Below are 27504 nucleotides of genomic sequence, written 5' to 3'. Positions count from 1 at the left end.
TTTATACATATGTAGTTAACAGGAATAGCACATCTATCTTAAATTAGAGATTGGTCTACTTCCCTTGGTACAAATGTCTGATATCCCCTGAAATTAACTTCCAACACCGTGTGGGTTGATAAGCACACCTGAGGTACCACTGGCATTGCACCAGACCAGTTGTTATATTAATATTTTCACAAATCTTTTGGGATCTGACACAGTACCAATAACATTGAGTTTTTGTAGCATATATCTGGTGTTTTTGCAGATTGACTGACAGGTTAACACTTTTTTTTGGCTTGGCTAGCTAGCTACATAGCTGGCTAATGTTTTTGTTTGAAAAATGTATCTGGACAGTACCAGCTTTTTTTTGCCTCACCTGGCTGCCAATTCCTAATCTTCTGTTAACATCATTTTAGGAGTCGCCTGAAGCGTAAGTGGAATGGGAGACGGAGGAATACAGCAGTGCTGAGGCAGAGGGCTGGTAGTGGACGACTGGCTACTATTCTGAACTTTGTGTGGTGAGCTTTCTGGCACCCAGAGCTACTGAGGCATCACCCAAGTGGGTGTTACACAGAGTGGAAGAGGAGAAGTCCAGCGGCTATAAGAGACAGGCTGGTTCCCTGACTTGCCCTCTACAAGATCATCAGCAGGCTCCATCGCCATCATTTACCATCCTCTGACCAGATCCCTACGCTTGAGCCATGAACTGACCCTCTCAATCTTCGGAGGATGCCGCTTACAAAGACTTGGCCTCTATTGAGTGACCTGTCATGACATATTGCTTGTTTTTTGCTCTTGAAGTGCTTTGAGATTCTCAGAAAAGCGCTATAGAAATGTAATAAATTATTATTATTATTTTTATTATTATCATTAGTGTTGGTCCAAGACAGACAAGCATGTCATCACTAACCCACATGACCTATCTGGAGAGGATTGTTTTGTGCTGAGAACAAAGGGCAATATATACCTTATTGTCGTGTAATTCTCCTGAGGTTCCTATCATCAAATAGCTAATAAGTAGCACAAAACCAGTGATATTTAAAATATCTATGGATAAAAGAAGTTAACACCATTGCTGCATGAAAAACAGACCATGCTTTTGAAAATGTGAAAACACTGTTTTGCAGGGCAATATTTCCATAATATGTAAAGCACTAAATGTTTTAATTCACTTTAGATTAGTTGGTCCACAGTAGAAAACGGTTCTGTATTTATTGTACTATTAAGCTTTTAAAGAGGCCAAGCGGATTAACCCTGAGCGTAATTATGTACAGAAACCTTGGACTGCATTTACCCTGTTTTTAGCTCAGAGATGAATTTGTGTCATTTAAATTAAGTGTATGTGTGGTGCTGGAAGGCTCTTGTTTTTTTATTGGAATTATAAGGTGTTGTGTACTGAAATGATTAAAATCTGTATTCTTTGAATGTGTCAGGCAAAAATCAATAACGGCAAGCACAGCCCCAGCCACACTGGCTGGTGGGTTTCCTGGGCTTGCCATGGACTGATAATAATTAAAACCAAATTACCACATTCATTTGTTTTCCATCAGTCTCCGGAGACATCATCTTTACTATGTCTTTTGGTATCTCATTATACTTTCTAATCAAGACTCTTTAAAAATGTTGTCCCAAATAAGGGGACAGACTGTTTGTCCCCCCCCCACCCCCCATGTGCTTGCATTGCAGTCATTGGACTTGCACTTATTATGTTACAAATGACCTAGGTAATGCTAGACATTTTCATTGCATGCAAAAAGGCCTGGCCAGTGAAGCCTCTTATAATGATGCAGCTCTGAGCTCTTTCATCACTCGCTATCCCTAATGACGATTCTCCAATACAATTAAAATCCCAGCATCCCGCTGTTCCAGTGACAAAATCATCAAATTATTTTTTTCTCTCTCACCATCTCTGTCGATTCAGGCAAGCTTGATTCATCCGTTTCAGGCCGTCTGAATGCAGTGTCGAAATTGACTCAGAGGAAGGGGAAGAAAATCAATGAGCACAAGGGATGGTGAACAAGCAAATAAACCTGTTTTAAATTCACAATGCTGAATAAGGATTTTTTTCCCCCCACATCTTTAATTCAAGAGTACTTTGTTTCTTAATTACTGTCTCCAATTACCTCCAGTGGATGTACAATTTGCTTAAGAAAAAGCCACAGTTCCCTTAATTCAAAAGCATTTTGCTCACTTGAACATTCAAACACAAAGCATTCGCTGATAATTTCTGCTTTCTCTGAGTAATGTGTTGCCATCTGTGTAAAAGCAACATATCAACAATTGAATTAAAGGTTTGGGTGATTATATGTAGCCTATATGTCTCATAATAGCGTTAAAATACATTCGGGTTTATTTTTTCAAATCTAAAATCTAAAATAGTTCCTGATAAGTACTAAATTGAATCACAAACACAATATTATTTTTTTGTTCTACCTTTCCACCTGTCAATTGATTGATTTATTGCACAGTAGGCCTATCTACATAAACTATCTACATTTTCCCAGTTTCTGGGAGAGAATTTGCAGCATATTGCTCTTCAGTTGTTTGTTGAATGTAATAATATGCACCCCCTGTCTAACCCAGACTAGGTCACAAGGTCTCTGCTCAGCCTGTTGCTGATTGTCTGTCCAAAGAAAGAAAAAACACAATTAGGCACAGATGGCAGTCTTTGCTCAACTGTAGGAGATGTGTTAATACATAAAAACTTCTTTGAGTTGTTGTATTACTGCAAGTCACTTACTCAAAGGACCAAAGGTACAGTATATTCAAAGAATTCACTGGGATCTGTGAGTATGTAATGTTTCAAGTAGTACCTTTTCATGTATCTCCTATTTTATGATCCTAAGACAAAAACAGATATTGTAAGAGTCACTTGTTCCCCACAAATGAAAAGAAAGTGTATATGTGTAATCTCCTCACGTATTATTTGATTAATTATGCATTTTGTTACATAATTGCAGTGACCTATTGTACAAATAAATAATCACAGTGTATACACTGCCAGATCTTCTCCCAGTTCTTTCCCCCACACCTGCATTCCTCATTCATCCTATTAGTTTACCACAATAAACGTTATTTTCTTTTATAGAGTCCATTTCACTTTTAATCTTGTTAAAATGCTATCTCAATCATAGATTGCTTCCAGGATGAAAAAAACAAAACAAGTAATACCTACCAGATGCCTGGTATCTGCTTACAGTAATTTATAGCACTGAATTGTTAATTAATCAGACAAAAGTTAGCATTGTTGGAGCTTTTAACTGACGTCACTTTCGTTCCTTGAAGTGAAGCTGAACAAACCTTGAGAAGTCTGGAGTCTCCCTCAATCTGCTGTTGGTAACTAACACACTCACACATAGCTTACCCACTCTCACCACGACTCAATTAATGCCCAATTCTCTTCTTTATCATCTCCTGCCACTGACTTCAACCAACGCAAAACGCGGAGGAGAGGAACATTAAGGCTCTTTTGAATAGTAACTGAAGGAGTATACATAAAGTCACGAACGCAAGGTGAGTTTCCTTACGGTTTTTGTGGTGTGGAAGTTAGCTTACGTTATCATTCATAACGACGGTCAGTTTGTCATTTTGATAGGGATGCATGCTAGCTTAGCTTAGCTTCGCTAGCACCTCGTTCTATCAGTGCTGTCCAGCGGCTTGCTCTTTTTCTTCTTCATGTAACCTAACCTGAGTGGTGCAGCTTGATACGAACTTGTCGAGAATGAAAACACTTGTAAATGTGTCAATAATAGCCGCACTCGGGTTTTGTTACTTTGCAACTATTTGTAAATCTAGTTGGCAAGCTTAATTTAATGACGAGACAGTCGATTTCCATCACTTTTTTTTTTACGGTGTAGACTGAGTCGGTTGCTGTCAGCTTGCTGTTTAGCTAGCGAACCTTGTCTTTTGTGTTGTAGCTGAAGCGGCTTAACAGCCCCTTTTTTTTTTTAAACAAAAACCCGCTGAGTCTTACGCTAGCTATTTGACAGAGAAATACATTTGGTGTTAACTAGGTTTATAATCACTCGAAGTGTTAAGTTTGAAACGTTTTAAAACATTGTTGCAGGTCATGTGGATAGTGTCAACCCGAGGTCGGTGTCTCTTTACCGATAATGCCAGAGTCTGCTCTTCATCGATGAAACCTTATTAAACCACAAATAAAACATTAGTTCGTTATTGCTTATTTGTGGTGTAGCATCATTTAAAAAAAAATATGTTTGGAGGTGTCAGTGGAAATCAGCAGTTTCAGCCAGTCCACTGCATGGGTCCGTCCGAAGCGCCTTTCCTCTTTTGTGTTGCTTCCTATAAAGAAAAGCAGCTGCAGCCTGGCTGAGTTGATGAAATGTATCCCTTTGTGTAATATTACAATATCCACCATTTTTCTGCGATGTTAACAACAAGCCACTCGCCATTTGGGCAATTTAATCCACCCACTCTTTTCATTTCAAAGATCCAGAATGCTTATGACCGAAAAGTTATCAAACGTTTCAAGATATGACGTCATCTGAAGTTTTGGTAACATCTGATTCTTTGTAACGTTTGAACTAAATGAGGCGATTGATTTCATATTTGTAAGCCACCTTTTTCATGGAGTGAAGGTTTTAACAATGCAAAGGCACACATTTGCCTAATAGGGCTAGTCATTTTGAGTGGTGGCAGGATGGTTGAGTCAAGTGTTCTCAACATTTGACTTATTGGACTGATTTTTCACTTTCAATAGCCTTCAGTATTTGGTTGATTAGTTAGGGCAAGGAATCAGTTTTATATGACATTACATTTGATTTTGGCTAAGCAGGCTAATGCTCTACAAAGTTACAGTCCAGACTGACATCTTATGTATGGTATTGTCATGTCGGCTTAGGCTATGTCTAGCTCCTATTTACTTAACATATCCTGTTTTTCACTCTAACCTTGTGTCTTATTCACTTCAGTGTCCAACATGTTACCTGATATTGTACCAACAATAGGCTATATGCTTACCTACTTGTCTTTGGCTCTGCCAATCTGTGGTTCATTCAGGGGATTCTTTTAAAACTGCCCCCCCCCCCCAAAAAAAAAATAGAATATTCTGAGAGCAGAATACCTCTGCTCTAAATGCTAATTGCTCCACCTCCCATTTCTTTGTTTGAATATTCACAGCATAACTCAAATGTAAAGGAGCAGATGTTTAGCCAAACAGCTTTCTCTTATGGGAATGCCTTCCACTTCCCTCGGATGAATCGACTTGACATCTGCTTCATTACAAGTTTCAAGTTTTATTTGTCACATGCACAAGTACAGTGGAATGCTTAACTTGCGATCCTTCGTTGAGATGTTAGGAAACCATCGGTGGCACTGGCAATGAATTAAACCCCCAGCGCACACACTCAAATGCACATGCATGCACTTACGCATGCACACGTGCAGTGACGTGCAGGACACTCATGTGGCCACAGTTTAAACTCTGATTACATATGCCTATGGTTGCCTTATTGATGGAACTGAAGGCATAATTGCCTAAGTTATTAATAGGCCTTTAGGCTCTTTGTTATTTAGAACACATCTGTCGAGGCTTGTTCAGATCCAATACTACAGGGCTGTTAGGCTATAAGGTAAATCTAGCTAGCCTATTATGTCTACAGGTTGTGTCCGGCCTTTCTCCATTAGGATGTCAATTTTAAAATGGACTTGGCCAGTAACTTAGTAACAGGCCTAGATCTAATTTTGACAAAAGCGTATTTTAAGAAAAATAAAGACTGTATTGCAAAACATGTTTATAGTGAGGTAATAACCTGGAATCAAGCTTTAAACACTACAAGCTTCTGAGTTTAAAAAAAAGTTTTAGTATCACTTACACCACACTCACTGCATGGAGAACATGATTGTTTGTTTGGGGCCATTGATTTCACGTCACATTTGTGAACTTTCTTTGGCACTGCATTGCTTTTGCCACTAGTGCTACAGAGGGATTGATTGGTCTTTTGTAAATAGTTAATTGATGAACTATTGCACACAGTCTAAGTGAAATGGCAATAGACATCATTCCCCATAAAGTCGATCATTTAAATGGCTCAAGCAGCCATTCCAGCCAAGGATGCAAGATAAATCAGATTACAACCTTGATGTGTTATGAATGCATCCAGCAACTGCCAATGAATCAACCAATAACCAGATACAACGCTGGAAGGTCACTGAATTTGCCTCATATTTATTCAGAGCTCGTGTCCTTGAAAACAGTCTCAGAATGAGGAAACAATAATGCATCACAACAAGTCACCAGCTCCGGATGTGAGCTTTAGCATTAATAAAAATAGCAGTGGCGCATTTGAATGTTTGGAATATCGCAGGGTATTGTTCTTCAAGGATGGAAAATCTTAGCATTATCTCTCAAGGTTGCTGAATTGCTTGAAACGGCACGTTTAAATGCTACCAGCCCCAGTGGTGTGATTTAATAAAATGTATTTTTAGCTCCATCATTATTTTCACCCATTCAACCACTTGGTTAATTACAGCCTATTCCTTGCATGTGGTGTAATAATTTGCTTCTTATTGTTAAGGTAGGCTATTAGGCACACAACAAAAGTAAATTCATTATAATTTACCAACAACCTGTTAGTTTAACTGGTAGGCTAATTAGCAGATATGAGGTGTGTGTTTTTTCCTTAGTCTGCTTGAGAACATGTAGCCTAGCCTAAGTAGCACAATATAGCCTGTACCAGAATGTAAAACATTGATATTTGTTTAGGGTAGATGTCCTGCTTCTGATGACAATATTACGTTAGCCTAATTGTCAATCCAAAATATGTCACTGTACTAGGCCTAGTCTAAGTGAAACAGCGATACACATTATTGCTGTTTGTCATTCAAGGTGAATTTCCAAGATAAAACTGAAGGTTTCTTTCTTTCTTTTTTATTTTTTTCTGGTTGGTGTTCCAAACAGGCGAGATGGGAAAAAGTTTGTCACCAACGTGGGTTATCTGGATTAAACAAGATTGTTGTGTTTTTTTGTTGTTGTCATTTAGTGTCTCTGAATAGTCACCATTGCCATCTCGAAGTCGACTGTGAGGATTTTAACAAGACTGGGGGGGTCAGCCTCTTTTCAATCTTTTGGTGGGGGTTGTGAAAGGGGTCCAAGTGTGTTTGGCTCTTCTAAAAGGAGGAACTAGACCCATCAGTAATTATGGCAGCCGTCCTATTAAAGGACTGGCAATTGTGCATTTTCACACCATTTCTTTCTCCTGTCCCTCCCATTCGTACCCTCTTCCACAAGCTTGCACTCATTAATCAAAGACGCTGAACTCCTGCTGAGGGCTGAGAGGTCCATCAAATTGGCAGCCGGTTCACTGTAAAGAACAGCGCGGCGAGGCCCTTAACACACAGGCATCAATAAATCTAAGGTCTTTGTATGCAAACCCTAGAGGTTAATACTGTATAATTCAACGTCCTCTCTTGTTTTCATGATTGATGTTTTTAAACATTTTTAAGGTTTGACGTGATCCTTTTGTAGGTCAGGGTTGACACTTTCTGATTGGCCGAGCCGGAGAACTATTGAGGAGGGTTGTTTATTAGGAACATGTCAGGGAGTGGGAGATTACATTTTTTTCTTCCCCCTCTTGTTTCCTCCTGGTTTATTTTTCTGCTCCTGGAGATGCTTTTCATAATGTCTTAGCTGAAGAACGGATGCTCCAATGATTGAAGTCTCCTGCTGTGATAAGTACTCCATGTTTGAAACGCTAATAGTTTGGACTATTTGTTTGGCTGCTTACCGCTATTTGTATCCTTAGGTGAAATTGCATGTAGTACATGTTTAAACTGCTGGAATTGTGGAGGCAGAGAGGACACTGGGATTTGGTGAATAGACTCCATGTAGCCTATTCATAATTCAGATGGTTGCAGGATGAGCGCAGACTTTCACTGGCTATTATAGGCCTAACCCATTCCACTCACACACACCAAGATTGTGCTTCAGCACAGCAGGGCTCCTTTTAATTTATTGATCTTCCTGCATTTAAAATCTGGTCACTGCTGCCACAAAGGCTTGCCATTTAAGCTGTGCTAGCAAGCCTGCTGCAGCCACGATTTTAAATATTTAATTTTCACCGAACACTGCATGAAATTACACGAAAAGGGGGGTGGGGGGGAAGTTAATGTTTTTGAATCCGTCCTTACCGAGTGTGTTTGGGTCAGTAGAGACCAACCTCGGATACATTCTGCTTTGTTGATTCAAGCTCTGCTTAATGTGTCTCCCAAGATAGAGGAGGGGGAAGGAGGCAAAGGGACCCTGCCACTCCACATGATAGTAGGGAAGACGGATGACATTTGTGCATTTAGAACGATGCGACTCCCTTTTAGCTAACATTACAAAAATCTTCCGGACACTTTTCCATGTTAAGACAACACTTGTTCAAGTTATTTAGTTAATAGCCTACACTGCTTATTTGAGGTGAGATTGAAAGGGGATGTCGCCCACTGTAAATAAACCTATTTTTATTGAATTATGGCACCAAGTGTAGGACCCTGTTTTAGCTGAGTGGTTTAAAAGGATCCCCAGTTTGGAAGGAGTGGATTATCAGGAATAATCTGTATGAGCACAGAGGTGTCTCACGTGGACCTACACTACAGTAGGCGTGATTATTAGTATCTTCCTCATTTTTCCTATTGCTGCTTAATTTCCACCACGATGCTGAAAACAAATTAATATCACGTTCAAAGCATTTAAAAAACCACAAACAAATGTAGGAACCTATCGTGAATGAAAGTGTTTGAAATAGGCCATAGTGGGTGCTGAAAAAGGGTTTAGATGTTTTGAGGTTGGTAAATGACCCGAACACGTTAAGACGCTCTTAGTTTGACAGACAAAACGGTCTTCCCCACTGAACTCCGTATTAAACGGTGAAACTCGGTAATCCATCACAGCTGTGCGGAGCTAGGATGGGGAAGCAAACCTCTTGGAAAATAACTGTTATTTATTACTCAACATTGCTGTTGTTGAGCTTTCTCTCAAGGCAGTCTCATGCTCTTGTCTCTATTCTTTAAATTATGTCATGGAAAGACAGCTAGCCGTAACATGAGAAGGTTCAGCCCAAGCAGCAGTTCAAAGGAGCTACTGGGAAAGACCTTTATTTGAGGCCAGGGAGTGACATTTTGCGCTTCCAGTGCTGGATAAAACATCAGAAAAGAGAAATACTATCTGCTTATCTCCCCTCACCCTCTACTGATGTTCCAACCACAAAATGGTACAGATGTAGTTGCAGGAAGAGCCTGTCTGTTTTAGGTGAGGTATAAACGGTGTATTCATTGCACTTTGCTGAGGTTGTTATTGACGTGCGAGTTGTGTGGAGATGGATGGAAACTGCTTCTCCAGGCTATGGCAAATCCTGTGTGAGAGCTCCCTGGTGTAATCCAAGTATTTAGAGCTAATTTAAGCATACAGACAGGAACACCGGCATCTTTTAGGAAACACATTTCTCTCTGAATACCCTTTTTTGGCACTCGGGGATGCAACCAAACTCCATCACTCTCTTGTCAGAACATCACTACATTCCTCAAGTGGATTTGAATACTTTTGGACTACTGTTGCTGATTGAGATGTGAGATTGTGTTCTGGGAACTCCACACAACCAGGGATCTAAACTGTTTATCATTTAAGGCCTATTTCCTCCAATGATGTCTCAAAGGACCATAAAATAGGATGTTTTCAAGAACCTCTCATGTTCTCTCTCTGGTCATGTTGTATGCCAGCGTGGCAGGGAATGGTTTGTCCTGGTGGAAATGTGAGAAATGACTTTGGTCGTTTTTTCTGCATGTGGAAAACATTACAGCTGTGCAGGCCTGTTGGTTTTATCATCCTACATAGTAGGATTTTAGGGGCTCCTAACCAACTGTGCTATTTTGTTTGTTTTTTCGCATTGTTTAACTCATTTTGTACATAATGTTGCTGCTACCATCTCTTAAAAGAGCTTCTGGACATCAAAACAGGGATTACTCACCTTGAACTGGACGAAGATCTTTTTAATTGAATGAGTCCGACGCAAAGGATATACTGCTTTGTCGAGATAAGGCCCAACTCCCTGTCATCCGCGTGATGAAAAGGGGGAGGATGGCAGGGTGCCTCGTATGAATTCTCAGACGAGTAGGTAAACCACCACTACCCTCTGTATTAGTGGCCAACGTGCAATCATTTGAAAACAAGCTGGACGATCTACGATTAAGACTATCCTACAAACGGGACATTACAAACTGTAATATCTTATCTTTCACCGAGACGTGGCTAATAGAACTGGCTGCACAGAGCAGCGATGTCTGGTAACACGAGGGGCGAGGGTGTGTGTATTTGGCAACTGCTGGTGCGCCATGTGTAAAATTAAAAAGAAGTCTCAAGGAATTGCTCGCCTCAGGTAGAATACCGCATGATAAGCTGGAGACCACAGTATCTACCAAGAGAGTTCTCATCTATATTCTTTGTAGCTGTCTATTTACCACCACAAACCGATGCTGACACTAAGACCACACTCAACGAGTTGTATAAGGCCAGAAACAAACAAGAAAATGCTCATCCAGAAGCGACGCTAGTGGCCGGGGACTTTAATGCACGCAAACTTAAATCTGTTTTGCCTCATTTCTACCAGCATGACACGTGCATCCAGAGTGAAAAAACAAACTCTAGACCACTTTACTCCACACAGAGACACGTACAAATCTCTCCCTCGCCCTCCATTTGGCAAATCTGACCATAATTCTATCCTCCTGATTCCTGCTTACAAGTAAAACTAAAGCAGGAAGTACCAATACAGAAGTGGTCAGATGATGTGAATGCTACGCTACAGGACTGTTTTGCACAGACTGGAATATGTTCCGGGATTCATCCAATGGCATTGAGGGGTATACCACTTCAGTCACCGGTTTCATCAATAAGTGCATCGACGATGTCGTCCCCACAGTGATTGTACGTACATATCCCAACCAGAAGCCATAGATTACAGTTAATGTTCACACCGAGCTAAAGGCTAGAGCTGATGCTTTCAAGGAGCGGGACACTAATCCGGACACTTATAAGAAATGCTGCTATGCCTTCAGACGAACCATCAAACAGGCAAAGCGTCAATACAGGACTAAGATTGAATGTTACTACACCAACTCTGACACTCGTCGGATGTGGCACGGCTGAAACTATTACGGACTACTAAGGGAAACCCAACCGTGAGCTGCCCAGTGACTCAAGCCTACTAGGCAAGCTAAATGCGTTTTTATGTTCGCTTTGAGGCAAGCAACACTGAAGAAAGCATGAGCGCACCAGTTGTTCCATATGACTGTGTGATCACGCACTCCTTAGCTGACGTGAGCAAGACCTTTTTAAACAGGTCAACATTCAAAAAGCTGTGGGGCCAGACGGATTACAAGGACGCGTACTCAAAGCATGCGCGGACCAACTGGCAAGTGTCTTCACTGACATTTTCAACCTCTCTCGGACCGAGTCTGTAATACCTACATGTTTCAAACAGACCACCATAGTCCCTGTGCCCAAGAAAGCAAAGTTAACCTGCTTTGAAAGGCTGGTCATGGCTGACATCAACACCATCATGCCAGAAACCCTAGACCCACTCCAATTCGCATATCGCCCCAACAGATCCACAGATGACACAATCTCAATCTCACTCCACACTGCCCTTCCCTACCTGGACAAAAGGAATACCTACGTGAGAATGCTGTTCATTGACTACAGCTTAGTGTTCAACACCATAGTACCCACAAAGCTCATTAATAAGCTAAAGGCCCTGAGACTAAACACCTCCCTCTGCAACTGGATCCTGGACTTCCTGACGGGCTGCCCCCAGGTGGTAAGGGTAGGCAACAACACATCTGCCACGCAGATCCCCAACACAGGGGCCCCTCAAGGGTACGTGCTTAGTCCCCTCCTGTACTCCCTGTTCACCCACGACTGCGTGGCCAAGCGCGACTCCAACTCCATCATCAAGTTTGCTGACGACACAACAGTGGTAGGCCTGATCACCTACAACGATGAGACCGCCTATAGGGAGGAGGTCAGGCAGGACAAAAACCTCTCCCTCAATGTGAGGAAATCAAAGGAGCTGATCGTGGACTATAGGGAAAGGAGGGCCAAACAGGCCACCATTAACATCAATGGGGCTGGAGTGGAGCGGGTCAAGAATTTCAAGTTCCTTGGTGTCCACATCACCAACGAACTATCATCGTCCAAACTCCCTAAGGCAGTCGTTAAGAGGGCACAACAACACCTTTTCCCCCTCAGGAGACTGAAAAGATTTGGCATGGGTCCACAGATCCTCAAAGTTCTACAGCTGCATCATCGAGAGCATCCTGATCGGTTGCATCACTGCCTGCAATGGCAACTGCTCGACATCTGACCGTAATGCGCTACAGAGGGTAGTGCGTACAGCCCAGTACATCACTGGGGCCAAGCTTCCTGGCATCCAGATCTCCTTGCGGTGTCAGAGGAAGGCCCCAAAAATTGTCAGAGACTCCAGTCACCCAATTCATAGACTGTTCTCTCTGCTACTGCACGGCTTGTGGTACCAGAGCGCCAAGTCTATGACCAAATGGCTCCTTAACAGCTTCTACCCCCAAGCCATAAGACTGCTGAACAATTAATCAAATGGCCATCTGGAATCTTTACATTGACCCCCCCCCCCTTTTTTCCATTTATTTTTTTTTACACTGCTGCTATTCGCTGTTTTATTATCTATGCATAGTTACTTTACAAATTCTCAACTAACCTGTACCCCTGCCCATTGACTCGGTGCCGGTACCCCCCTATATATAGCCTCGTTATTGTTATGTAATTTTCTTGTTACTTTTTGATTTAGATTTTTTTAACTTTAGTTTATTTTAGTAAATATTTTCTTAACAACAATGCCATTTCTTAAATAGAATTAAGGGCTTGTAAGTAAGCATTTCACAGTAATACCTGTTGTATTCTGCGCATGTGACAAATAAAATGTTATACCAGTATTGCGATTCTACGATACATGATTTTCCATGGAAAAAAGGAAAACTCAAAGCAGACTAAACTCGTTGGTCTTTTTAAAATAAACCTACAGTGTGTAAAATATTGTGTGCTATAGCTTGGAAAATAAACATGTGATTCTAGATGACTTTGGGCTGCTTTTTTTCCACCACTAGGACTTGTTTTCCTCAAGAAATTCAGTTGGCTTCATGTTTTTTTTCCCTTGCCATGATACGTCTTGTATATCTCCATACTGGTATCGTGACAACCCTGCTACACAGTGTAATGACTTAAGATTTGTGGCTGGCTGGCCCATAGAATCTGTTTCCACTTGGATTCATTACAACTAAAAAAAGCGCAAGAAAGAGGGTTTAGACACCCACCGTCTCACATTGTTCTGAAATAGTTTCTATAGTTAGAAAGATGACCATTCCTGAAACATTATTTTGGCTAAAATATCATTTGATCTCTGAGAAATTAAGCTAATTGATTGCACCCAAATTTGCCATTTTAATTTATATGATTCATATAATCTTCAATAAATATTGGACCTAACTGTCACGTCCTGGCCAGTATAAGGTTAATTGTTTTTGTAGTTTGGTCAGGACGTGGCAGAGGGTATTTGTTTTATGTGGTTCGGGGTGGTGTGTTTGTGTAAAGGGTGTTTGATTTAGTATTTCCGGGTTTTTGGTTGATGGTCTATGTGTTTGTATTCTATGGTTAGTCTGGTGTGTGTGTTTCTATGTTTGGTTAATTGGGGTTGGGACTCTCAGTTGAAGGCAGGTGTTGTCTATCTGCCTTTGATTGAGAGTCCCATATATTAGGGTGTGTTTGTGTGTGATTTGTGGGTGATTATTCTGTGTATAGCCTTGTGCCTTACCAGACTGTTTATTTGTCGAGTGTTCGTTTTTCGTGTTTTGTTATTTTGTATGTTCATTTTTGAGAGTAATTAAAAATCAAGATGAGCATTCACGTACCTGCTGCGTTTTGGTCCTCATTCACCGACAACAACCGTGACAGAATCACCCACCACCAAAGGACCAAGCAGCAGAGGAAGGAGCAGACGGAGTTCGAGTTGGACTGGCGGGAGAAGTGGACTTGGGAGGAAGTTCTGGACGGGGCCGGACCCTGGCATCAGGCTGGGGATTATCGCCGCCCGCAGTGGGAAATTGAGGCAGCCAAGGCAGAGAGGCGGTGGTACGAGGCCAGAGTGGACGCGCTGAAGGAGATGCACGAGAGGCACCCCCAAGAAAATTTTGGGGGGGGGCACACGGGTAGTTTGGCTAGGCGTAAGAAGAGCCGGAAGCCAGCTACCCGTGGTTATATGGAGGAGCGTATGGGGTGGAGAGCGCTATGTTTCGCTGAGGAGCGCACTATCTCACCCATACGCACGCACAGTCCAGTGCGCGTTATTCCAGCCCCTCGCAGGTGCCGTGCTAGAGCGGGCATCCAGCCTGGTAGGAGGATGCCTGCGCAGCGCATCTGGTCGCCGGTACGCCTCCGAGGACCAGGCTACCCAACTCCCGCTCTACGCACGGCTACCATCAGGCCCCTGCACAGCCCAGTCTGCCCTGTACGAGCACCCCGCTCGTACAGGGCTACTAGTTCCATCCAGCCAAGACGGGTTGTGCAGGAGGTAAGATCGAGACCGACTGTGCGCCTCCATAGCCCTGGGTTTCCAGCTCCTGTCTCTCGTGCGGACCCGGAAGTGCGTCAACCCAGTCCGACTCGTCCTGTTCCCGCTCCCCGCACTAGCCTGGAGGTGCGTGTACATAATCTGGTAAGCCCAGTACCAGCACCACGCACCAGGCTACAAGTGCGTCAACCCAGCCACGCCAGTCAACAGTCACCAGAGCTGCCCGCCAGTCAACAGTCACCAGAGCTGCCCGCCAGTCAACAGTCGTCACCAGAGCTGCCCGCCAGTCAACAGTCGTCACCAGAGCTGCCCGCCAGTCAACAGTCGTCACCAGAGCTGCCCGCCAGTCAACAGTCGTCACCAGAGCTGCCCGCCAGTCAACAGTCGTCACCAGAGCTGCCCGCCAGTCAACAGTCGTCACCAGAGCTGCCCGCCAGTCAACAGTCGTCACCAGAGCTGCCCGCCAGTCAACAGTCGTCACCAGAGCTGCCCGCCAGTCAACAGTCGTCACCAGAGCTGCCCGCCAGTCAACAGTCGTCACCAGAGCTGCCCGCCAGTCAACAGTCGTCAGAGCTGCCCGCCAGTCAACAGTCGCCAGAGAGGTCAGACTGCGCTGAACTGCCGGAGTGGCCAGACTGCGCTGAACTGCCGGAGTGGCCAGACTGCGCTGAACTGCCGGAGTGGCCAGACTGCGCTGAACTGCCGGAGTGGCCAGACTGCGCTGAACTGCCGGAGTGGCCAGACTGCGCTGAACTGCCGGAGTGGCCAGACTGCGCTGAACTGCCGGAGTGGCCAGACTGCGCTGAACTGCCGGAGTGGCCAGACTGCCCTGAACTGCCGGAGTGGCCAGACTGCCCTGAACTGCCGGAGTGGCCAGACTGCCCTGAACTGCCGGAGTGGCCAGACTGCCCTGAACTGCCGGAGTGGCCAGACTGCCCTGAACTGCCGGAGTGGCCAGACTGCCCTGAACTGCCGGAGTGGCCAGACTGCCCTGAACTGCCGGAGTGGCCAGACTGCCCTGAACTGCCGGAGTGGCCAGACTGCCCTGAACTGCCGGAGTGGCCAGACTGCCCTGAACTGCCGGAGTGGCCAGACTGCCCTGAACGTCCCGACCTGCCAGACTGCCCAGACCGTCCCGACCTGCCAGACTGCCCAGACCGTCCCGACCTGCCAGACTGCCCAGACCGTCCCGACCTGCCAGACTGCCCCGACTGCCCCCCGGCGATGCCAGAGTGGCCCGACAGCCTGGAACGGCCGGAACCAGAGCCACCTCCAGAAATAGGTGGGTTGGGGAGGGGGGGTGTAGCACAGTGCCGTCGTTGACGGCAGCCACCCTCCCTTCCCTCCCTTTAGAAAAGGGGATTTTTTTTTGGTGTTGCTTGGGGTTATTTTTTAAGGTGCTTCTGGGGTAGCACCTTTAAGGGGGGGGTACTGTCACGTCCTGGCCAGTATAAGGTTAATTGTTTTTGTAGTTTGGTCAGGACGTGGCAGAGGGTATTTGTTTTATGTGGTTCGGGGTGGTGTGTTTGTGTAAAGGGTGTTTGATTTAGTATTTCCGGGTTTTTGGTTGATGGTCTATGTGTTTGTATTCTATGGTTAGTCTGGTGTGTGTGTTTCTATGTTTGGTTAATTGGGGTTGGGACTCTCAGTTGAAGGCAGGTGTTGTCTATCTGCCTTTGATTGAGAGTCCCATATATTAGGGTGTGTTTGTGGGTGATTATTCTGTGTATAGCCTTGTGCCTTACCAGACTGTTTATTTGTCGAGTGTTCGTTTTTCGTGTTTTGTTATTTTGTATGTTCATTTTTGAGAGTAATTAAAAATCAAGATGAGCATTCACGTACCTGCTGCGTTTTGGTCCTCATTCACCGACAACAACCGTGACACTAACATCAGATTTGGACCATAATTAGCCTGGCGGGTAGGAGCGTTGGGCCAGTAACCAAAAGGTTACCGGATTGAATCCCCGAGCTGACGAGGTAAAAATCTTTCGTTCTGCCCCTGAGCAAGACAGTTAACCCACTGTACCCCGGGCGCCGAAGACGTGGATGTCTATTTAAGGGCAGCCCTCTGCACCTCTCTGATTCAGAGGGGTTAGGTTAAAATGAGGAAGACACATTTCAGTTGAATGCATTAAGTTGTACAACTGACTAGGTATCCCCCTTTAATAATTCTACCTAACAACGAATAAGACATGAGGAATATAATAAAATGGTCAAGAGTCACCCACAAACCACCTATTGTGGCTGCAGTGGGCAAAACTTGGTACTTTCACACTAATTTATGGAAAATAATGCAAGCGACTTCAATGACAAATTTCTCTGAACAGAAGAAGAAAAAAGATTACTCCAAACCGCATCTTTAACATGTCAAACATAGAGAACTGAATCTGCATAATGGTTGTTGGGGTGGGATTGGCTTGGGGGTCCGTGGGTGACTATTGACAATTTTACTGGATTCCTCATGTCTTAATCATTGTTACATCATGTACTATATTTATTGAAGACTAAATGTATCCTATAAATGAAAAATTGCTAATTTGGGTGCAATCAATTAGCTTCATTTCTAAGAGATTAAATTTCAACAAAATGTTTCAGGAATGCTAATCTTATCTGTTTCTAACTACAGAGAGTATTTCAGAACAATCTGACATGGTGGGTTGTTATGGCTTGCTGAAATGACATGGAATGACCCACTTACTCTATGAATAAGCATTCTTTAGTCTGCTCATACATTGTTTAAACCTTTTGCAAGGGCCTCAGTTTTGGCCTGTAGCCCATTTATTCAAGATTTGTTTGGTTTTCTTAACCGGTACTGTAGTCCATCCAATGCCTATGCATTCCTTAGTCCGATCGGTCATTGTCCACAAAGTATGATTCAAGACCACTTAAGCCTAGGACAAGTCGTTAGCCTATGTTTTTCTCATAGGCTACGGGTCAACATGACTTTTTCAACATGTTTTTTTTTCTTCCCATCTGCTTTTAATCTCCATAAACTTCCCTGTAGATGGACGACTAATGGGTTGACTTGGTTTGGCGCAATGACTATTCTCTTCGCTGAGTTTACAGGCCGTCAAACCTTACTACTCGCCTAGGCTCTATTGTGTGTAACCTGAGATGCTGTTAGGTACTGGTAGGTTATGCTAAACAGGAAGCGAAAAGAGAACATCGTCGTCCTCCGAATGTGTCCTCCTCCATCGACAAAGGGTGAATCCGGATGGATTTGTTACCAAGCCGTAGCAGGAGGAGGCATGTTTCTCTAATTAGTGTGTGAATGATACCCATCCTTTGAGTGAATGAAGGTGGAGGCACACTCCTAAGATACCCATAATTAGCTTGAAGCCATTTTGAGTGAAGCATCTGCTAGGATAGGGAAATGGCATAGCATCCACAGCAGCAGCAGTCAGAGCAAATTGCCTCCTGAGCTGAAAAGGCACAAGTGCAGTTTTAACAGCATCCTGTTTACCTCGCTCAGTACTCACCAAGGGCTCACTGAGAGGATTGTCCAGAAAGCAACAGTTGGCCCTGATCAAGTGCACCGAGAGGAGAATGACATGTTGTTTGAGGTAATATGGCACAGGCCTAGGTTCAGATGAATCCTAGCTAGGCCAGGCCTAGGGATCTGTGTCCATACTTGCCAACTTAATCAAAGTAGTTTGTTGTGATTTGTAGGCTACTCCTGGAGCACTGAAAAATTAGTATAGAAAGCCTTTGTTGTTCATCACCTCTTCATTTTTATGTTGAAATTAAATTAGTCTAATATAAGAAACAGACTGAGTCTTTTTAAATGATGACAATCATTGTCATAACATTGACGTGATCGCTAACATTGATGTTGGGCCTTTTGCTGTCATTCATTGTTTGTGCTGCTATAATCGTCTGTTGTAGTATGAACACAAGTCTTGTCTGTTTCCCTTGGCTCCGTGTGATCCCGCGGTTGTCCTGTAGACAGGTTGCATTGTGGATTAGGGGAATTTGAGTGATGCGTCAAGGCTGTAAATCATGTGCGCTTAAGTCTGCTGCTGACACCGGGTGTTAAACCGACGCAGTCTTCGTTTACTTCACGTTCCAATTGAAACAAACACCGATGGAAACGTGTAATGACAATAATAGACATTTGCTGGCTCGCCAGAAGTGTTTGGAAGCGCTTACGCAAGTGCTGTTGTTTTCCAATTTTAGTTGAATTTTGTTGTCGTGTTTGAAATACACCCGTCTTTTGTTTTGTTTGCTCTGTCATATGACCATGCTGCAGCGGCAGGGCTTTGATTCCCAGCCGACGTTTGAATGCATAAGGTATACCCCCCCCCCCCCCCCTCCAGGCCCTAAGCCCATCCAAATTAGCATTTTTATTTTATTTTAATGGAGTTTCAGGCAGGAATTGTGGTGAATGAATAAATCAATAAAATAAAGCAATTAAGCTGACTGTTGTCTTCTTCTTTTTCAGTTTGCAGAGCCGTGATGTCACAGAGCTGAGGATCCTCTCGAACAGTAAGTGTTTGGTCACATTGGCTGCATTCTAATCACCCATCGCCGCTGTAAACAATGTGGTCCTACTGTTTGTGTCTTGAAGTCCCCGTTGTAATTATTTATTTGCGTCCGGAAATCAGTTTATGAAAGGATAGGCTAACTGGACTAAGCAGAACTGTTCAATTTAAAGCATTATTTAGGTATGGGATTAGAGATTTTTCCAATTAGGCCTAGATTTAACGAGGTCCTCTTTAATGGAATTAGTTTGTGCTACATTACACTTTGCTTTCAGTTTGCGAATTTCTAATTAGTTCGCCGTCTTGCATAGAATTAGCATGTCAACGTTTCATAACATGTATGAAAAGAAGCATTCTTTTACTTTTGGCTATTTCTAAAATAAATTACTGTCAACCAAATTGGGGTAATTGGTAGAGTTTGAGCTGTCCTTTGACTTTGTTTTGAATTTGAAAGTGAGTCACTTTGCATACAGAAGCTTTGAACAGTAGTTGCATGGCTGCCTCTGTAAATTGTGTAGTGTTGCACCCAAGACGATGTCAGGAGGGATCTGAAAGCTTCAGCTCCACTCCTATCAGACAGTCTGACTTTTCTCTCCCGAGTAACGCCTCGAAGCGCTTCGATGCCGGAATCACGCAAACCTCTGTGGTGTTATTGTAAATACATCTGCATTTTGGAAGTCATTGGTTTCTGAACTGGTTTTTCAACCGTCAGAGAAAGATCAGGTGGTATCAGGTATCTAGTGTGTCACTGATAGCAGGACAGTGTTATCGCTGGACTTCTCCTTTCCAGTTGGCTGCCCGTCGTACCTCGGGGCTACTAGCCAATGCTTGTTGTTCTATCTGGAACATTCGCTGTTCCACTCTTCAAGGAGAAACTTCCATCCAAAACAGTTCGTCACAGACCTGTTTTTCTTTCTCTGCAGTATTTCAAATGTGCAATGTGGAGGGTTGAAAGTAAAAGGGCAATGCAAAGTAACTATAGGCAACATGTTATTTTCTACTGGAGTCGATATGCTGAAAACTAAGTGTGGTGACATGCATCGGGCAACTTTGTGATCCTGAGGAAAAAGCCTGTTAGAATCTTTGTGTGCGACCCTGCCAGGAGACAGGTCACCCACAGCGTTCCAGACAAACAGAGTTGGAATGGCAACGGGAAATGAGGAGAGGAATCCCATCAACCCCGGATTCTGATCCTGCCCAGGTTGTGTGTAATGGAAACCTCCCCAGGATTTATTTTAAGTCATCAGTAACCTGTAGTTTAAATAGAAGGCCGCCTCTCCTCCTACTCTTACTGCTGAGGAGATGGGAGGGGGAAGTGGGTAGATCAGGAGAGGTGGAGAGGCGAGGGGGGGGGGCCCTATCGACTGGTGTTTTACAGCCCCCTGTGGGTGTGTTAGATGGGGGAGGGAGGGTTTTTCTATCCCTCCTTTTTTTAAATATTGATGTCCTCCTACAGTTAACAGTGTGGCTTGAAAGAGGTGTATTCTGTGACGGGCCTGAGTGGCTAACATATTGCTGGGGCTGTGTAATATGATGTGGTAGTAAATACTGGCACCTCAGCCCCGCTCCTCCTCCTCCCTTCCCTTGGCCAAGGGATGGGGAGAGAGGTGAGGATGAGGCGAGAGAGATGGTGATGAAAGAATTCCTGTCAAAGTTGAATCATAACGCTGCACGGGATACTGTTAGGTGGTATCAATCTACTACAACACCAGTTATTAACCTACATAGATCTCAAGACATCCTGGACAGAACAGAGCTGTCGTGAGGTACGGCTCATGGCCATCAGAAAGTGTAGTCAAGGCGAGGTGTATTCATTCCAAGGAGTCCGCTTAAGCAGGGAGCCCCACCTCCATTCCACTGCGTGGTGTTTGAATGACTCTGAGGGTATGTCCCAAATGGCACCCTATTCCTTGTGTAAGGACCAGAGCCCTATTGGCCCTTGTCAAAACAGTAGTGCACTGTAAAGGGAAGAGGATACCATTCGGGACACAGCCAGATAGTCAATAGCAGGCGAAGTCCATGGTGAGGAGACCAAACCCTAAAGGTCACGAGCAGTGGGCGGCCGTGCTGCGAGATGCAAGGACTTCAAAATGGATTGCATCAGACCAGCCAGCCACCCCAGACGCCCTGCCTGTGTCTCCTGTCCTCCAGCCAGAATGTTAATGGGTTACAGATCTCTGTTATTATACTGCTGGGTTCCTCCAACCAAACTTTGTCCCCCCCTTTTTGATTTTAGTGTTGTTTGCTCACATGCCAGTTAGGTTACGCACTGTGGCTTATGCCAACATTTTAACCTAGGCCATTCATTCAGTTAAACCTCACTTCATATTAAGAATAAACCCTTAGATTCATTGTGATCTTTGAGCAAGTGAGCTGTAAGGGGAGAAAAAAAGTCTGTTAGGTTTGTGAGCACTCTCGACATCTCAGCATATCAAGAGGCTTGAAAAGGATGTTAGTGTGAGAAGCATTTTGCTACACCCCTCAATAACATCTGCGCAAAACATGTATGTGACCAATAAAATGAGATTTAAAAAATTTGATTTGAAAAGAGTTTGCCGCTAGTAGACGAGGCTCTTGGCAATCCCTGACGCAGTACGCCAGATGCCGTGCTACAAATGTGAGCTGGTGCCGACCGTTCTCTCTAAGGCGACGTCTATGGGACACATCAGTGGCGCTTTAGACTCTTGTGAATTATGCATGCAACACGCCTGGTAACCTCATACGGCACTGAACGCCTCTGTTTTATGCTACCTTGTAACTTGCTAATTGTCAACAAATGTGCCATGGTGTGGTCGACCAATATCCCCAGCAGCTTTAATGCACTTTGGAGATTGGGAGAAGTCCAACTTAGTGACTTCTCATCCGGCCTCGCTGCATTGTTACTTTGTTCAATGCGTTCCCGGAATGAATTCATCCTGCGATCTTCCGCAGAGACGTTTAGATATCGCGTGTCATTAAAAGGGTGTCAACCGCTTAATTCATCTCCCCTGTGTGAATGTGGCGCATGCGAGCCTCGCTGCTAATGTTTGCGCAAACAGAGCCGTATATTTGTGTCTCCTGAAGGGCAAATACAGCAGAAAATAATGTACCTTTTTAATGAAGCACACTGCCATTCAATTTGCCAAGTGATTGTGGATAATCCGCAGTGAGCCGTCCATCTGCAGATGGACAGGAGTCATTTGGAGACCATCGGGCCTAGGTGGATGAGTGGGCTTTAAAAGCAGGCAGGCTGAGGACGACTGCAGGAGGGCCAGGGTGGAGATGGAGGGAGGCAGGGGATTTGTGTCTCTCTGCTGGCTGGGGTAGCTGGGGTCAGGGGGGCTGTGCTCCACAGGGATCAGGCTGGAGGGAGGGGGTCACTTACAGCCTGCTTTAAGTGCTGTCAGATAAGATAGATCCCACTGACCCCCCCCCCCCCCCCCGTTCAGTGTTCAAGCCCTCTGCCGCATACACAGCCACACCATTCCGGGGCGTTTCGCGGCCCCCTCCCCTCTTCATCCTCACCCCTCCATCCTCCCTGTTGTTCAGCACAGACACAAGGCCTGATTTCAGGAGCCCCCCAGGCAACGGTATCGCCGACTTGAAACAAAGCCAGTAGAAACATTTAGTTTGACTAATGTGTGCTTGGTACAAGGCCCAGTGTGGTTTTTCTGAGTCATGTTGAGACGGGCTTGGAGACCGTGAGGAGTAGACATGAGAAACAGCCCCATTGAGGCAATTGGGCATCAGGGAATTTCCATGCCTCATTCTGGCCATGATTGGATTTGTGTGTCGTTCCCCTCTGTTAAAAGCAGTGGTATAAGGTATAACTGAGAACGTGAGGGAAGTAATTACAGAATCGGTATTTGAAGCTAAGGGATGAGCTCCGGTCCAGCTGCGCCCACCACAGAGGCTAATTTGTTGTCAATAAACTATAACTAATCACAATGTTTCCCCTCAGGGGTGAGAGGTCAGGGAAGACAGGGTCTTGGAACAGCTCTGGCATGGTCTACACTGGGAGGTATAGAAGCAGAGGAGGGTCATAAGTGCCTCTGTGGTTTGGTGTGCAGATGGTGAAGGGGAAAATTGAATTTTCTTTAGTATCATTGGGTTGTTAGGGCCAGCTGCCTGCCTTCCTCTTAATGCTGTCACTGGTACTTCAGCAGAGACCAGGGGATTCCCCCCCCCCCCCCCCCCTCTACCTCTTTACCGCATCAGAGGGCTGGTAAAATGCACACCACACACTTTGCACTGCAAAATGAAAATCCTTTCACACAGACGGTGTTCCCTGAAATCACTGTAAATTGCAGGTAAAGCATCCCACTCTCTCGTTACGTTGGCATGATTTAAATCCTCCCGACCCCAATCCCCTCTTATTACTATTTGAGTGTGAATTCAGATACGTTGGAAATCTCTCAGGGCCCGGAACACCAATCTAGAAAGGCTCCAATAATATCGATGCTAATAAAATGCTCTCCTTCCAGGAGCTGCATAAATGCCACTTAACTGGATGAAGCCTCTGCTCTGCTCTGCTCTGCGCCGGGCTGGGCTGGGCTGGCTGCCTGCAGTGCACTGCTGCCTACAGAGAAGAGATCTGTAACGTCAGCGCCTCAGACGCGCGTAGAGGTGATACCAAGGTGAACGCTAGACTTGCAGAATGGTTGGGAATCATTGATATTCTGACTCTGAGGCTGCAAATGGCTCAGTGGCAGATGGAGTCTTTGTCAGGGAGGAGGAATGGCAGCTCGGGAGTACGGTGGCTGTTTTCCCTATCAGCTCTCTCAGCTGGCTGGTGGGGGCTGACCTTCCACCACTGCCTCGCACTTTGATCAGTTAACCCCTCCCTTTGTTTACTAGGAATATGCTATTTTTAAGGGAAATATCTGTATATGAAGTCTGAACTGGCATTGTTGTGGGTGCTGTGTAAGGGTGAGGCCCTGAGAGGGACCTGTATTTAATGACTTACTACTAGGCTACCTGTTTTGTCTACAATGTAGCCTACTGTACAGTTATTTTCGTCAGGCCTTCTCAACCAACATAGCTAGCAAAATGCTAGATGCAGTAGGAAAAATCTGTTGAGGTTGAGCGCTTTGGTTCTTTGGTTCTCTCACTCCCATTTGGTCCCGTCCTCGACTAAATACACGTGTGAATGCAAGTCTTTACACGGACATCAAATGTCAACACAGGCATCTTCTTCTTGCCAAAGCATAGGGGAAACACTGTTCGTAATTAGGTTCCCTGTATTTGTTTTGTTGAACAATTATGATAAACTCTTTTTTTTGCAATGGATTAGCCTACTTTAATTGACCTAAACACTCTGTTTATAAATGAAGTAAATTGCATAAGTAAGCCTACACTCTTTTGGCACAAACAGATGTTTAGTAGAATGGCAACCACAGTCAATTTATGATATTTAGAGTCATGGATTTTCTTGTCTAACCTTTTTTTTTCATTTTTTTTTTCATGCATTGTTTGTGAAAACAACCTTAATACGGTCAGAAAAATGCAAGCTTTCCGAGACGCAGTCAGAGATTATGTGTACATGCCCAGAATAAAACTGTCATTAAAATGCAATAATCATTCTTGGCTGAGAGCGAATTCAAGGAAAGACACAAAAATATTGAAAGGTCAGGGAAAGAAATGAGGAAAAAGAACAAGCCATGGGGGGAAAAAAAAGCGAGTGACACTGTGAGACCCCGGTTTAATATGTATGTATTTCAGCTTGATGGTTGATTTCATTAGCCGCTCTCATTGTTATGCATCAACTGTTCTCCTGCAGCAAAATGAATATTGTATTCACTTGGCCTGAATATTCAGGAGGAAATGTTTGGATTTAGATGGCATCCTTCAGACAAGAATGAAAAAGCGTCGTTGCTTCCCTTTCCTGCCTGCCCTCATGGTCACAATTAATACGATTCGAGGGATTTTTGTCATTTACTCCAGATGTCGGCTAATTTGCAGAGTGTTGTTAAGTTGCTCTTGCTAATTTGGCCTTGTTTTCCCAGGCAAGGATATTATGGTTTTCGTGTAGTCCACCAAATATGTATTTGTTGTACAAATGAATGGTTGACAGATGCTGTCATTGTACAGTGCCTTCAGAAAGTATTCACACCCTTGACATTTTCCACATTTTGTTGTTACAGCTTGAATTTAAAATAGATTAAATTGAGATTTTGTGTCACTGACCTGCACACAATATCCGTAGTGTAATTATGTTTTTTGAAATGTTTTTTGAAATGTCTTTATGTTATGGCAAGCCCAAATAAGTTCAGGAGTAATCATTTGCTTAACAAGTCTCATAATAAGTTGCATGGACTCACTGTGTGTGCAATAATGGTGTTTAACATGATTTTTGAATGACTACCTCATCTCAGTTCCCCACACATACAATCATCTGTAAGGTCCCTCAGTCGAGCAGGGAATTTCAACCACAAAGACCAGGGAGGTTTTCCAATGCCTCGCAAAGAAGGGAACCTATAGGTAGATGGGTAAAAAAAAGCAGACATTGAATATCCCTTTGAACATTGAAGTTATTAATTACACTTTGGATGGTGTATCAATACACCCAGTCACGACAAAGATACAGGCGTCCTTCCTAACCCAGGAAGGAAACGCTAAACCAGTTAGAGTGTAATGGCTGCGATAGGAGAAAACAACTGAAGATGTATTAACAACATTGTAGTTACTATCCTAAATGACAGAGTGAAACTAAAATATTCAAAAACATCAGTGGGGAACCCTGAGGGCCTTTTTAGGCATGTTGCTACTGACTCCTTGAGCAATAGCCTAGTTTCCCCATGATTTTGTAGTAAAGTGTGTGTGTGTGTGTGTGTGTGTGTGTGTGTGTGTGTGTGTGTGTGTGTGTGTGTGTGTGTGTGTGTGTGTGTGTGCGCAACAATGACAGTGGCTGTAGCAGGTGTTATCGAGGAGGATGTGGTGCCTAATTTGTTAGCGTCACCCTTTTCAAGACTAACTTTCAACAAGACGTTAAATGTTGTGCAGTGGCCAACACTGCCAGCATTGGTGCAATGAAGAAAGAGCTAACAATTATGAGCGCTATGGTTTACTCACACTGGGTGTGAGTAAACCAAGAAGCTGTACTGCTGAGATTTGCCTCATCTTCAGCACTGACAAGACGTCACCTAGGCCCGTACTGGTTAAAAACAGACATATTCAGTGTTACGAAATCAGCTCTGCGCCGCCAAGACTCAACTTTACAGCTGCGAGCTACGGTGGAGTTCAAAAACTTTATTTTTATTTAACCTTTATTTAACTAGGCAAGTCAGTTAAGAACAAAGTCTTATTTACAATGACTGCCTACCCCGGCCAAACCCTAACCCGGACAATGCTGGGCCAATTGTGCGCCGCCATATTGGACTCCAAATCATGGCCGGTTGTGATACGGCCTGGAATCGAACCAGGGTCTGTAGTGACGCCTCTAGCGCTGAGATGCAGTGCCTTAAACCGCTGCGCCACTCGGGAGCCCTAACATGTGAGGACACGAATAGACCTTCAGCTTAACGAGCAGCAGTGCTGAGAGACAATATCGCACAACGATAAAATTCTGCATTCTCAAGTTTAAAGGAAAGCTATGGGTCCATCTTTGAAACTGAACTCAGTGTTGTACTCCATGTCTGACTTTGAGGGTCGGAGCCCGGCCGACGACCTCCACTTTCTCCGGCAGAAGAGGCAGAATGAGAGGTATGTACCAACTGTATCTGCTTACCTGTCTGGTCTTGACTATTCCCGTGTCCGCTGCCTCAGTTGAAAGGATCAAGACTTACTCCAGGAAAACTACCAGGCAGGCCCAAGTGTCAGCCTTGGCTTTGATCGCAATCGAGAAAGTAAGTCTCGGATATAAAATCAAATGACCCTGCCATTGCCCATTTCATAAAGAAGGACTGAAGGATGGACTTCGTTTTCAAATGATCTGGTGAATGGCACAGTTTTGAATGGGCTGCTTATTCTTTAACATTACTTGATGCTGTGTTTGACTGTTTCTATTGGCGCTTTGTTTCAGCATGGTACTGAAATAGCGGGGGCACCGCGGCATCTTTCTCTGCTCTGACTTATAGTAACTGTCCATGGTTCTGACTCAATTTGTTAGGCTTGTCCGTTTATTCCGCCACTGTGTGAGTGTGACTGTTGTCTTTTTGGAACTGTTTCTGTGTATGGATTTTCATCCATATATATAAATTGCGTTGTTCAGGCTACTCTATAACCCGTTAGAAATGCATTCATACGCCACCGTATGAATGCATTTCTAACGGGTTATAGAGTAGCCTGAACAACGCAATTATCACAACATTGTTCATGGCTGTTGATGTGTCAGTGTTGTCTCCATGTGAGCTGCAGCCTGAATCATGTCTCAGGCCTGTTTTTGATTTTGTCATCAAAGAACATTGCTATTACTACTGCAGTATGGCCTAAAAATCATACTAATGATACTAATAATACTACTA

The 27504-nt window shown here is 44.1% G+C and overlaps 1 protein-coding gene across 19 annotated transcripts in view; it reads left to right on the top strand.

Moving 5' to 3' along the window:
* Positions 1–3275: 3275 nt before the first annotated feature.
* LOC106581809 (bromodomain adjacent to zinc finger domain protein 2B) overlaps positions 3276–27504 on the top strand; it is a 99401-nt gene continuing 75172 nt past the window's right edge. For 11 of the 19 annotated variants that reach the window (XM_014164149.3, XM_082966990.1, XM_014164159.3 and 8 more), the window contains exons 1-2: positions 3277–3498; positions 19024–19067. The gene's annotated coding sequence lies outside the window, so the exon portion shown is untranslated. Of the gene's footprint in view, positions 3499–19023; positions 19068–23526; positions 23680–27504 lie in introns of all 19 variants that reach the window. The other 8 variants (XM_014164163.3, XM_014164153.3, XM_014164152.3 and 5 more) reach the window with 3 other exon arrangements.

The sequence above is a fragment of the Salmo salar genome, chromosome 21 (assembly GCF_965601325.2).
Source record: "Salmo salar chromosome 21, fSalSal1, whole genome shotgun sequence".
Taxonomy (NCBI): Eukaryota; Metazoa; Chordata; class Actinopteri; order Salmoniformes; family Salmonidae; genus Salmo; species Salmo salar.
This window is presented reverse-complemented; position numbering and strand designations above follow the sequence as displayed.